Source organism: Ranitomeya variabilis, chromosome 2, assembly GCF_051348905.1.
Source record: "Ranitomeya variabilis isolate aRanVar5 chromosome 2, aRanVar5.hap1, whole genome shotgun sequence".
NCBI classification, from domain to species: Eukaryota; Metazoa; Chordata; class Amphibia; order Anura; family Dendrobatidae; genus Ranitomeya; species Ranitomeya variabilis.
The window spans coordinates 112,274,543-112,287,289 of NC_135233.1; positions in this window are offsets into that span (position 1 = coordinate 112,274,543).

The window sequence follows — 12,747 nt, forward strand, 5'->3', positions numbered from 1 at the left end:
CCGGCGGACAGTCACCAAGTAGTCTGCGCACGCTGTATCCCAGACAGCGTGAGTGGGCCCCCCCGTCTCGCCAGGGCCCCGGCACTTGCTCGGGTGCGCCGGGTGCTGACGCCGGCCCTGGCTGGTGGGCACAGCTGGTATGCAGGCAGGCTGATGTTTAAAGACATGGCTAATATACAGACCGGTTTGATGCTGGCGAGCACGGCTGATGTCCAAGCAGGCTGATGCTGGCAGATACGGCTTGATATATTGACAAACTGGAATACAGTCAAAAGGCAAGTACAGACAGACAGGTATGGAGCATGTAATTGACTGTCGGGCGCTGGGGACCTGACATCTATGATGATGATGATATGATGATACCTTGGTTGATGAAATCCATCTTGTGGTTGTTATTTAATTTGCCCTCACTAAAGTCTCTAATGACCTACTAACAGCTAAATCTAATGGTCATTACTCCATGCTAATTCTCTTGGATCTCTCCGTAGCATTCGATACTGTGGATCATCAGCTCCTCCTCAATATGCTCTGCTCCATCGGCCTCAAGGACACCGTTCTCTCCTGGTTCTCCTCCTATCTCTCTGACCGATCCTTCACTGTATGTTTTGCTGGTTCCTCCTCCTCTCACCTTCCCCTTACTGTTGGGGTTCCTCAAGGATCAGTCCTAGGCCCCCTCCTCTTCTATTTGTATACTGCCCCTATTGGACAAACAATCAGTAGATTTGGTTTCCAGTACCATCTCTATGCTGACGACACCCAATTATACACCTCTTCTCCTGTTATCATGCCGACCTTTTTAGAAAACACCAGTGATTGTCTTACCGCTGTCTCTAACATCATGTCCTCCCTCTATCTGAAACTGAACCTGTCAAAAACTGAACTCCTCGTGTTCTCTCCCTCTACTAACCTACCTTTGCCTGACATTGCCATCTCCGTGTGCGGTTCCACCATTACTCCAAAGCAACATGCCCGCTGCCTTGGGGTCATCCTTGATTCCGAGCTTTCATTCACCCCCCACATCCGATCACTGGCTCGCTCTTCTTATCTGCATCTCAAAAACATTTCTAGAATTCGCCCTTTTCTTACTTTCAACTCTGCAAAAACTCTTACTGTTTCACTTATTCATTCCCGTCTGGACTATTGTAACTCTCTACTAATCGGCCTCCCTCTTACCAAACTCTCCCAGCTCCAATCTGTCCTGAATGCTGCTGCCAGGATCATATTCCTCACCAACCGTTACACCGATGCCTCTACCTTGTGCCAGTCATTACACTGGCTACCCATCCACTCCAGAATCCAGTACAAAACTACTACCCTCATCCACAAAGCACTCCATGGCTCAGCACCACCCTACATCTCCTCTCTGGTCTCAGTCTACCACCCTACCCGTGCCCTCCGCTCCGCTAATGACCTCAGGTTAGCATCCTCAATAATCAGAACCTCCCACTCCCGTCTCCAAGACTTTACACGTGCTGCGCCGATTCTTTGGAATGCACTACCTAGGTTAATACGATTAATCCCCAATCCCCACAGTTTTAAGCGTGCCCTAAAAACTCATTTGTTCAGATTGGCCTACCGCCTCAAAGCATTAACCTAACGATCCCTGTGTGGCCTATCATAAAAAAACAACCCCCCCCCCATAATCAGGTTCTTCGTATCATGTTCTCATACACTTTATGCAGTTAATAGCACTCTGTGTCTGTACTGCTACATACTTAGGCTGATAACTGGTTCATGCAGCTTTACATGAACACCCGATCCTTACACCATGGCTGGTCCAAATAACTAAAGCAATTGTTACCATCCACCTCTCGTGTCTCCCCTTTTCCTCATAGTTTGTAAGCTTGCGAGCAGGGCCCTCATTCCTCCTGGTATCTAATTTGAACTGTGATTTCTGTTATGCTGTAATGTCTATTGTCTGTACAAGTCCCCTCTATAATTTGTAAAGCGCTGCGGAATATGTTGGCACTATATAAAGAAAATTATTATTTATTATTATTATTATTTGTAGTTTTAAGTTAATGAGATTCTGGTGCCTCGGGGTGGGCCTTGGCAGATCTTTAAATGGTGCTCTGCTTACTTATTTATCTGTATTGGCTTATTACAGGTCACTGATCCTTCAGTGACCTGCCCCATATTTTACATACGGCATAGACTACTGTGGGGTTAGAAAAGAAAAATTTATCTTTTCCCCAAATTATAGCCACACACCACTAAAGAGTCATCAATTTTTCCAGAGACGAATTAGTATAATTGCGCAGTTTTTCGACAGCTTCTGTTACTGGATGGGCTACTTGACTGCCTTTCATGGCAGCGACACAGCCGTGTTTTTATTATTATTTATTGTCATAGTGCCATTTATTCCATGGAGCTTTACATGTGAGAAAGGGGTATACATTGGATCAACCTTTTTGGTCTATCATGCTGATATTTGTGCCACCTGAGTATGGAGCGCCCCCACACCGCCGCAGGGCTGAGGGGTACCCGGAGCCGGGCCTCTAGGTCTCAGTCCTGGGGTTGTCACGGTGGCTAGACCCGGTCCGTGGCCCTGTCTGTCAGTGGGGGACGTCCGGTGCAATAAGTGGTGTTGTAACGGTGCAGGTCGCGGTAAATAATGAGGACACCAGGTTGCAGTCTCTTTACCTCTTTACTGAAGATGTTGGAGACCTCAGTCCAGAGCGCTGTTAACTGGGTTTTCAGAGACCGGCCGGTCCAACGACACATCAGGAGTTCCTCCTTACAGGTGGGAATCAGTATCTACCTTCTAGCGCTGTGTGTTGTAGTTCTTCCCTGCTGAGCTCCCGGGATAGTCCTCACAACTGTTTCTTTCTGTCTCTACTGTTCTTTCTCCGTCCTCCAGATGATATGGTAGGACGCACCCGTATGACGGGGTAGGCCTGGAGTTCTTCCGGGACCCTAGAGTCGCCCCTCTCCCACAGCTGCCTCCGTTGTCTGCTTAGGTGTTAAGTGAGACAGCCAACCTGTAGTTAGCTGTCCGGCCGTGGTTTGCAATGTACTTAAAGTCTCTTACTTGCTCGGCGTTCCGGCCACCGACTATTTGCGCCTCAGAAGGATGTTGCCTCGGTCTAACAGCAGGACCCCTTCTGGTATTTCTCCTTTTCTGTATTCCCGTTGTTTACTGGTTAGTTCTGCTCTGAGGAGTCTGCCAGGATCCCATCCCTGACAGGTCCTCTCCCTAGCTCTTCCCAGCTACTTCTCCCTGTCTTCCTGTCCAACCCCCAGTTTTACCAGAGTTGTGAGGAGTGGCCTACTAGATAGGACCACCCCCCCTGGTGGCCGGAGTGTGAAGTGTGGTGTGAGTGTACCTGGTCAGAGAAACTCCTTTAGTGCAATCAGACGTACCACAGCTCCCCATAGTGGCGGAGCCACAGTACTGCAACAACCAGGACTCTGGGGTGCTGCACTCCCCCCCGGTTAAATCCAGTACTCTGGGACTGGGAAAACAAGAACAATAATACATGTTAACAGAAAACACACAAATTTTTGAAATAGCATAACAATTGAACATAACAATGCTTCCCTTTACGGGAGGTGAGGATTCTTGAACGTTGCAAAAGTTAGGTCATGCACAGTTTATGACTCTCAGTTCAGTGGTTGAAACAGCGGGGACCCCGGGTAAACAAAGGGGTCCCCCTTTTTAAAAGTTTTTGAGCAATTCACCGTCCATTAATCTATTGTCCATTTATAACCTGTAACAAAAAATATGTACACAAACATTTTCAATTACATAGCAGCCCTTATCAATACCTCCAAGTTTTGAAGCGGAGGGGAGTTTGATTTTGAGTGCTGCGTGTGGACCTCCGCAGTGCAGGGGTTGCTATTGGCCTAACAGGGCCCGCTATGCTTGCTACCGCTGGTGTAGTGCGCTGTCTTCTAACTACACTTCTAGTGAGTCTGGGTAGCACTGGCAGGTTGGGGCTCTCAGAGCTGCTGCTATCAACAGTGGGTACGGCAGGCTCACTGATAGCAGAGGGAGGATTTGCCGGTTCAACGGTTGGCATGGCTTCTTCAGGCAAGGCTTGTTGAGGTTGCGGGACCGGATGATCTGGTACCACCGTTGTTTCTGGTGGGTCCGGCTGTGGAAACGTTAGAACAGGTACCGCGATGGCCTGATTTATCTGAGTCCAGGACTGGGGAAAGTCACCAAGGACAGTATGGAACATCTTCTCCTTTTCCACCGGCGGGGAGATTTCTGGGGCCGTGCCCCTCTCTTTCAACTTATCGGGGCAGACCTTAAGGTGATCCCTGGATACCGCTGTCGAGGTCTCCCCTCTGTCCTTGCTGATGAGACAGACCTTAGTGTTGTCGAAGTCGGATGGCAAGATGGTATACGGTTCCGCTTCCCATTGGTCATCAAGCTTGTGTAACCTCCTCTTTCGTTTAAGCACTTGTTCACCAGTTGACAGGGGAATCGCAGGAGCGTGTTGATTGTAGTCCCTTTCTTGTTTCTGCCTAGCCTGGGCGAGACTTCTCTCCACACACTCCTGTACTTCGCGGTATCTTCGCTGCCTTTCTGTATCCCAATCTGCCTCCGGCGAGGTATCTTCGGGTACTAGGACCCCCATGTCCAGATCAACGGGTAACCGACTAGACCTTCCTCGCATCAAGTACGCTGGAGTACAGTTGGTGGAACTTACTGGGATGTGGTTGTACATATCCACCAAGTCAGGCAACTTTGTCGGCCACAGGTTCCGTTCCTCCACAGGCAAGGTCTTCAATAAATCGATTACTACCTGGTTCATCTTCTCGCACATCCCGTTGGCTTGGGGGTGGTACGGTGTAGTTCTGATCTTCTTACACCCGTACAACTGGCAGAATTCTTGGAACACTTCCGCTTCGAATGCAGGCCCCTGATCGGTCAGTACTTTCTCTGGGTAGCCATGGGGTCTACAAAAGTGCTGCTGGAAGGCCCTGGCGGCAGTCCTAGCTGTTAGATCCTTGACAGGCACAACCACCAAAAACCTGGAGTAGTGGTCCACGATGGTAAGGGCGTAGATATAGCCCGACCGGCTAGGCGTCAGCTTCACATGATCCAGCGCGACCAGTTCGAGCGGCCGTTTGGTGATGATAGGCCGCAGGGGAGCCCGTTGACTGTCACGGTCCTTCCTTCGCAGACTACACGGACCACACTCTCGACACCACTTCTCAATGGTCCTCTTCATGCCAATCCAATAGAACCTCCCTCGGAGCAGCTTCTCCAGCTTCCTCCATCCGAAGTGTCCGGCTCCATCATGGTAGGCTCCCAGAACCATGGGCGCATCTCGCCTTGGCACCACTATCTGCCACACCAATTCATGAGTACGTGGGTCGATGCTCCTCCTGCACAACTTGCCATCATGGATAAACAGTTTGCTTCTCCCCTTCCACAGCTGTTGAGTTTCTTGTGGATCATCTGGGCCAGGGTGCAACCCAGCCTGCGTCAAGAGTTCCTTCACCTGATGGACCGCGGGGTCACTGTCCTGGGTTTCTGCCCATCCGTGGTGGGGCAGGGGATTCAGCGTGGCATCCGGTTGGTTCTTGTGCCTGTTCTTCACATGGTGAGAGTTCTGAGTGGCTTTGGGGCGATGGAAGGCAGGCAGCTCCACCTCTTCAAGTGCCTCCGGGTCTTCTCCCACTTCTGGTAGATTGGGCATTCGGGACAGAGCATCGACATTGGCATTCTGGTGTCCTGCCCGATATTTGATGGTGAAATCATAGTTGGACAGCCGGGCCATCCACCGCTGTTCCAAAGCCCCGAGTTTGGCCGTACCCAGATGCGTTAGCGGATTGTTGTCCGTGAAGACGGTGAATTTCGCGGAGGCCAGGTAGTGCTTAAACCTCTCTGTCACTGCCCAGACGAGGGCCAGGAATTCCAGCTTAAAGGAACTATAGTTGTCAGGGTTCCTTTCCGTGGGACGAAGTTTCCTGCTGGCGTAAGCGATCACCCTTTCTTTGCCGTTCTGAACCTGGGACAGCACGGCTCCTAATCCCACATTACTGGCATCTGTGTACAGCACAAACGGTTGATCGTATTCGGGGTAAGCCAGTATCTCTTCTCCCGTCAGTGCCGACTTCAAACAGGTGAAGGATTCCTCCAGCTCTTCGTTCCAATCAAAGGGGTTTTTCCTCCCCTTGGTCTTCTTTGGTTGGCCCACCAGCAGATTTTGCAAGGGTGCGGCCTTCTTGGTGAAATCCTTAATGAATCTCCGATAGTAACCTACCAACCCGAGGAACTGCCGGACTTCGTGGAGGTCACTAGGCTTTGGCCAGTCCTTGATCACTGTGACCTTGTCGGGGTCTGGGGCCACTCCTTCAGCGCTCACCACATGGCCCAGGTACTGCACTTTAGGTTTGAGCAGATGACACTTGGACGGTTTCACCTTTAAGCCGAATTTGGACAGGGCTTCGAACACCTCGGCCAGGTGCTTCAGATGGTCTTCGTAGGTCTTAGAGAAGACAATGACATCATCCAAATACAGCAGCACAGTTTCAAAGTTCATGTGTCCCAGGCAGCACTCCATCATCCTCTGGAACGTTCCTGGAGCATTGCACAGTCCGAAGGGCATGTAGTTGAACTCGCAGAGACCCATTGGTGTCGTGAAGGCCGTCTTCTCCTTGTCTGCCTCCGCTACAGGAACCTGCCAGTACCCACTGGTGAGATCTAAGGTAGAGAAGTAGTTAGCAGATTTTAAAGCAGCCAGAGATTCCTCTATCCTGGGCAGTGGGTATGCGTCCTTATGTGTAATGCGATTCAACTGCCTGTAATCAACACACATCCTCATTGTACCATCTTTCTTTTTAACGAGGACTAACGGAGCTGCCCAGGGGCTACAGCTGTCTCTCACCACCCCAGCCTCCTTCATTTCCCGCAACATGTCCTTGGCACACTGGTAATGAGCTGGGGGTACAGGGCGATATCTCTCTTTTATGGGTCGGTGATCTCCCGTGGGGATGTGATGTTGGATCCCTTTCACCTGCCCAAAATCTGAGGGGTGTTTGCTGAATACCTGCTCGTACTCGTGTACTACCCTGTAAGCCCCCTGTATTTGATGAGATGGGGTAGAGTCAGTGCCCACATGCAATTCCCGACACCAGTCTTTCGAGTGCTCTGCAGAACCTTTGTTCTCCGCCACGTTTGACGGGACCAAGGGTTCAGGTGTCTGTATTACACTATTATTGACAGTGAACAGTTTGGCGAGCGTGGTATACTTGGTTAGGTGGACCTCTTCCTCCCCACAATTGAGGACACGTACGGGCACTCTCCCCTGTCGGACGTCGACCACCCCCCGGGCTGTCAGAACAGTAGGCCTATTGTCTGAATATACAGGTTCTACCAAGGCCTGGTAGTCCCTACCCCTGAGGCCTATGGCTGCTCGACACCATATTAACATTTCACTCTTGGGAGGTATCGCGATGGGGTTTGAATCACTTACAGTGACACGACCAATCTCACCACCAGTCAGCTCTACCTGCTGTCTCTGCATCAGAGCTCTGATTTCCTTCTGCAGGGCACGTTGCTCACTGTGGCCAGCGTTTTCTGCCACCTGTTGCAACAAAACAATCACTTCTGCAAGACAATTTTCTATAACATTAGTACCAAGAGTCATCATGGGATTACATTCTCGACGATCAATATCTACAATCACAATCCCTTGGGCTTTCAATTCCACCCGCCCCACTTTGATGGTGACCTCCTTATACCCCACTTGTGGCAACGGCTGACCATTACTGGCGATTATGGTGAAATCATCGTCAGGGCCACGAGTAATATCAGCGTCCTCCCAATACCGTTTGTAGAGCACGTAAGGTATAGTCGTCACCTGAGAACCGGTGTCCAGCAAAGCATTCAAGGGGATTCCATCAATCACTACAGGGAGAACTGGTCGTCCTCCAATATACTTGGTTCTCCAATGCTGTGGGCCTGACCGTCCTACTCCTGGGGGTTGGCCCTTTGCCCCAGGGGTTGCTCGTTTAAAGGACAGTACCTTGCAAGATGGCCCACCTGGTGACAGCGGCGGCAGATGGGTCGTCCATCCTGGTGGAAGCGGTCGTCAGGCCGGCTCCTGGTCGGCGGAGTCCTCCTCTGTCGCATCCAAGGGACATCCTCCGGGCTGGAAGCCAACTGGATCTTCTCTTTGGGGGCCTCCTGTAGGGACTGCACCGTCCGGGCCAGGGCAGCGACGCTCTTAGTTAGCTCTTGCATCTGGAGCCGAAGTCCTGCGGGGGAGTCGTCCTCGAAGCTCTGGGCGTCGGCCTCCGCGGCAATTGGGGTATCCGATGCCACCTCCTGGTGGTATGTGAGAGCGGGGCGCCTGGGTGGTACTGCGCGGCTGGGCTGTCGCTCCTGCAATGCCTGGATAGCTTTATCTTTAAACTGCACAAAAGTCAAGTCTGGATTTTGCATAGCCAGGAAGTGCAATTGGCCCCGCTGGTGACTGCACAGGAGCCCCTCAATGAACCGCTCCTTCAGGATTTTATCTTCATCCTGCATGCTGCCGGGGTCACTCTGCTTAATGGCCTGCATCGCTTCCTGGAGATTAAGGGCATAGTCCCGCAAGCTATCCTGTGACCTTTGTTTGCATCCATAAAAAATCAGTTTAATTTCTGTAGCAGTGCGAGTATCAAAGGTGGCTTTAAGCTTGGCAAAAATCTGTTGTGCAGTTCCTTTATCCTCAGCGGGCCAGGATTTCAATTCTCTAAGAGCCGCCCCAAAGAGTTGGCCGGTTATCATATGGACTTTCTGGGGCTCGGTTAGGGGATAGAACTCGAGCAGGCTGCAGAGCCCTTCTTTAAAGTCAGTGAATGTATGCGCCTCCCCAGAGTATCGTGGGAGCCAGGTCGCTCCGGGCAGGTAGGGCATGGAGAAGGGCATTATGGCTTTTGCGTTAGCGGCGGTGTCCGACTGGCTGATGGGGGCAGCGGGCTCCGCGGCAGCCAGTGGCGGTATTAGGGCTGCGGCTTCGCCCGCTGCGGGGACCGGAGCTGCCCCTGCGTCCGCGGCTGCGACCGCCACCTCCTCTCCTCCCGACTCAGACATCGCTGTCCCTTCCTCCCACTAACCTGCTGGGGGTCGGAGTTCCTCTTCCGGGATTGGCGCCTTACCGCGCTTTCCGTTCCGCGCTTCTTTTGGCTGATCCCGCCCACGTAGCTAGGGCGCCTCCCTCCGCGCGCGGCAATGGCGAATTTTGGCGGTAACTCTCCGCGGCAAACAGTAGCACACAGTTCTCTCAATAAAGTACAGTCCAAGCACGATAAATCACAGTTCCAAGGCACACATGACCTGATTCTTCAGGCTTAAGTAGATCCTGTTCGTGACGCCAAATTTGGAGCGCCCCCACACCGCCGCAGGGCCGAGGGGTACCCGGAGCCGGGCCTCTAGGTCTCAGTCCTGGGGTTGTCACAGTGGCTAGACCCGGTCCGTGGCCCTGTCTGTCAGTGGGGGACGTCCGGTGCAATAAGTGGTGTTGTAACGGTGCAGGTCGCGGTAAATAATGAGGACACCAGGTTGCAGTCTCTTTACCTCTTTACTGAAGATGTTGGAGACCTCAGTCCAGAGCGCTGTTAACTGGGTTTTCAGAGACCGGCCGGTCCAACGACACATCAGGAGTTCCTCCTTACAGGTGGGAATCAGTATCTACCTTCTAGCGCTGTGTGTTGTAGTTCTTCCCTGCTGAGCTCCCGGGATAGTCCTCACAACTGTTTCTTTCTGTCTCTACTGTTCTTTCTCCGTCCTCCAGATGATATGGTAGGACGCACCCGTATGACGGGGTAGGCCTGGAGTTCTTCCGGGACCCTAGAGTCGCCCCTCTCCCACAGCTGCCTCCGTTGTCTGCTTAGGTGTTAAGTGAGACAGCCAACCTGTAGTTAGCTGTCCGGCCGTGGTTTGCAATGTACTTAAAGTCTCTTACTTGCTCGGCGTTCCGGCCACCGACTATTTGCGCCTCAGAAGGATGTTGCCTCGGTCTAACAGCAGGACCCCTTCTGGTATTTCTCCTTTTCTGTATTCCCGTTGTTTACTGGTTAGTTCTGCTCTGAGGAGTCTGCCAGGATCCCATCCCTGACAGGTCCTCTCCCTAGCTCTTCCCAGCTACTTCTCCCTGTCTTCCTGTCCAACCCCCAGTTTTACCAGAGTTGTGAGGAGTGGCCTACTAGATAGGACCACCCCCCCTGGTGGCCGGAGTGTGAAGTGTGGTGTGAGTGTACCTGGTCAGAGAAACTCCTTTAGTGCAATCAGACGTACCACAGCTCCCCATAGTGGCGGAGCCACAGTACTGCAACAACCAGGACTCTGGGGTGCTGCAAGTATGGCTGAATAAAAACTAGTTTGAGCTGTTGCATGAGGTATCAGGGCTCCCAGCACAGCAGTCTTACACTAGTCCATCACCCATCTCATCTTTAAACTTAAATATGCTGGTCAAGACCCTGGTATCTCATGTGTGGCTGATGGCTAACTGCTGCTGTGCCATTCCAAAATTTCTACTGTGCGTGAATTGATCTGTCAAATACCTATGTTACTATCCCTAAATATTTCTAACATTAGTTGTCTATCAAGCTGATATTTGTGCCACCTGAGTGTGGCTGAGCAAAAAACAGTTTTAGCTGTTGCATGAGGTATCAGGGCTTCCATCACAGCAGGCTTACATCGGTCCATCACCCACCTAGTCTACATTTAAACTTAAATTCAAAGCTGTAAATGCTGGTCCAGATGTAAGGAGGTGGCGGAGAACCTCGTTTGCCCCTCCCTTATGCGGAGCCCATGCGGCCCTGTTTGCACATTGTATGTGTTATCCTATTGTGTTCTATATCTTTATTGCACTGAATGTGTCATGTGGTCCTATTGTGTTGATTTCCTATTATAATATGCTGTGCTGTGTTTACCCTGTGATGTTTTGCTGGGTCGGTAATGCCCCTATATGTACTTGTTGTGCACTGTGTTATAGATACTGTTGTAGAGTTAGGGACAGTCAATAGTTAAATAGATGGGCTGAGCCAGCAGCAGAAAAGGCATCAGGAAGCTGCTGCTCCTGGTCAGAAGCTCAGGCACGTCAGACCTGAGCAGATGTGTGGCTGCAGCCGGGGCATTGCCAGACTGCCAGCGGGGAGAGGATCTGCTGCCAAAGGACACAATGGGGCATTGCCAGACTCCCAAGAGGGAGGGAATCTGCTGCCCCGGACAAAGGATCACAACATCGGCCCCAGGACTTTGGATGGGCCCCAGCTGAAGGGATTATAAGTGTCCAGATTCCAGTGAGTGGACTGATTGCCTTATCTCGGCTACCGTGACTGTTGTGTGTACTGCTGTGGATAGTGTCAAGGAAAGAGCAGGAAGCCAGTGTTGTATCTTCTTTTCTACTCCCTGCTTTACTTCTTTATTACTTCAAAGCATAATATAAAGTTATCCCTGTTGGATCATAGTGGTGACCCTGAATTTTGATTGCCAGACTACAGTGGCTGGAAAGAAAAGGTAACCCATGGGAAGGAGCTGTGTTCGTCCTGTCTATTTTATGTTCAAGGGGCCGTGTTATGATCCGGTGACCTTGTAGCCGCATGAAAACTTTCTCTGGAGTCGGTGGAACCTGTACTGACCGCAAATCCGGAACTAACACCGCAACTAGAAGTAGCCGTGGGGTGTGCCTAACAAACCCTAGACACCTCGACACAGCCGGAGGACTAAATACCCCTATAGATGGAAATAGGAATGATATCTTGCCTCAGAGCAGACCCCCAAAGGATAGGCAGCCCCCCACGAATAATGTCTGTGAGTAAGAGAAGAATAGACACACGCAGGTAGAAAACAGGATTTAGCAAGAGAGGCCACTCTAGCTAAATAGGAAAGGATAGGACAGATTACTAGGCGGTCAGTATTAAAACCCTTCCAAAAATATCCACAACAGATAATACAAAAAGTTCTACAATCTAACTAAAGACATGGAATGTATATCTGCCACTCCAGAGAATCCAGCAAGACTGAGAAAATACTGACAAAGGTCTAAAGGACCGAAACGTTGCAAGAGGTGGAATAAACAAGTGGTTCTTTTTTCACAACTGCTGTGGTGCTGTCCCCCTTCTTTACATTTGGACTGAGAAAATACTGACACAATCTAAGCTGGACAAGAAAACACAAAGAATAGCACTGAATTGTGAAGCACACAGCATGTGTGCCACAGGAAAAAAAAAAACAGACACTTATCTTTGCTGATTTGGCAGAATGACAGGAGGAACCAGGCAGAGGTCCAACACCTCCCAGCAACAATTGACAACTGGCAAGGACTAATGAATCCTGCACACCTAAATACCCCAGTCAGAACTGCAATCAGCAGACACACCTGACCAGGACTGCAACCCAGGGACAACTGCATTACCACCTACTACCACCGGAGGGAACCCAAAAGCAGAATTCACAACAGGGCCGGGGGGTGTTCACTGACCATCTGTCTGTGGACTGTGTCTAAGTGACTTGGCCATAACTACCCCCCTGCGCCACCTTGTTACACAGACCCTGATACCTCATGCATGGCCCATGTCTACAGTGCCATTATCAAATTTCTCCTGTGGGTCAATTGATGTCTCTTTTCCTAGCAAGGCTCTCCGAGCACCAGGCCTACAGCTGTCACTCCTCCACCTGTTACTGATGAATGTTTAAGCTAACAATGCTGGTCCAAGCCCTGTCACATGCACTCATGCTTTAAAATAATACCATTTGTACTCATGTTCAATTGATGCCATATTTCCTGTTGTCTGCCCCTA